The sequence below is a fragment of the Sinocyclocheilus rhinocerous genome, unplaced genomic scaffold (assembly GCF_001515625.1).
Source record: "Sinocyclocheilus rhinocerous isolate Xijiao unplaced genomic scaffold, SAMN03320098_v1.1 scaffold271, whole genome shotgun sequence".
In the NCBI taxonomy this organism is placed as follows: Eukaryota; Metazoa; Chordata; class Actinopteri; order Cypriniformes; family Cyprinidae; genus Sinocyclocheilus; species Sinocyclocheilus rhinocerous.
In genome coordinates this window covers 1,730,319-1,731,456 of record NW_015657574.1, presented here as the reverse complement: position 1 = coordinate 1,731,456, position 1,138 = coordinate 1,730,319, and the positions used below count along the sequence as shown (strand labels likewise).

The window sequence follows — 1,138 nt, the reverse complement described above, 5'->3', positions numbered from 1 at the left end:
CCCACACACACCCCCTTAAAAAAAAAGAAAAGAAATAAAACCTTATATAAATATGATTAATATTTTTTTGTCTTATCGTCTGTATCATTGAGAAAACCTATTGCTAAGATAAAAGCTTATTTTATGATGATCAGTGAATTAGGTGTGTACCAAACAATCACTAAGCAAAGAAGAATCTAGCCTAGGGGTGTGTGATATTGACAGAAAAAAATATCTCAATATTTTCTGGGATTTTATTGATAACAATAATCAAACGATATTTTGCTGAGTGTGTTGCACTGCAGGCCTGCCTTGGACAGCTGACTCCTAAATTTTTTTATTTTAATTTTAAAACATTGAATACTAATATTTGAAATTATTTTTAAAAAATGAAAAGGTACTTTAAAGGGTTATTCCACCCCAAAATGAAAATTTTGTCATTAATCACTTACCCCCATGTCGTTCCAAACCCATAAAAGCTTCGTTCGTCTTCGGAACACAATTTAAGATATTTTGGATGAAAACCGGGAGGCTTGTGACTGTCCCATTGACTGCCAAGTAAATTACACTGTCAAGGCCCAGAAAAGTATGAAAGATGTCGTAAGAATAGTCCATCTGCTATCAGTGATTCAATCTGAATTTAATGAAGCGACGAGAACACTTTTTCTGTGCAAAGAAAACAAAAACAACGACTTTATTCAACAACAAACGCAAAATAGTGTACGTTGTTCAGTGTCAGCCGCGCCACAAGGATACGTTTTCTACGCTTTGATTTGAACGAAAACAGCGTATCCTTGTGGCGCGGCTGACACAGAACAACGTACGCTATTTGCGTCCAGCGGACATTCTCCAAAATGGCGCTACGCTGACCTAGAGAGACGAATTGTTGAATAAATTCGTTGTTTTTGTTTTCTTTGCACAGAAAAAGTGTTCTCGTCACTTCATTAAATATTCTGACAACGTCTTTCATACTTTTCTGGGCCTTGACAGTGTAATTTACTTGGCAGTCAATGGGACAGTCACAAGCCTCACGGTTTTCATCCAAAATATCTTAAATTGTGTTCCAAAGACGAACGAAGCTTTTACAGGTTTGGAACGACATGGGGGTAAGTGATTAATGACAACATTTTCATTTTGGGGTGGAGTATCCCTTTAAGAT

General features: G+C 36.4%; 1 protein-coding gene across 1 annotated transcript in view; it reads left to right on the top strand.

The window, feature by feature from the left end:
- LOC107721330 (serine/threonine-protein phosphatase 4 regulatory subunit 4-like) overlaps positions 1 to 1,138 on the top strand; it is a 22,404-nt gene that overhangs the window by 12,313 nt on the left and 8,953 nt on the right. The gene's annotated exons all lie outside the window — the stretch shown is intronic.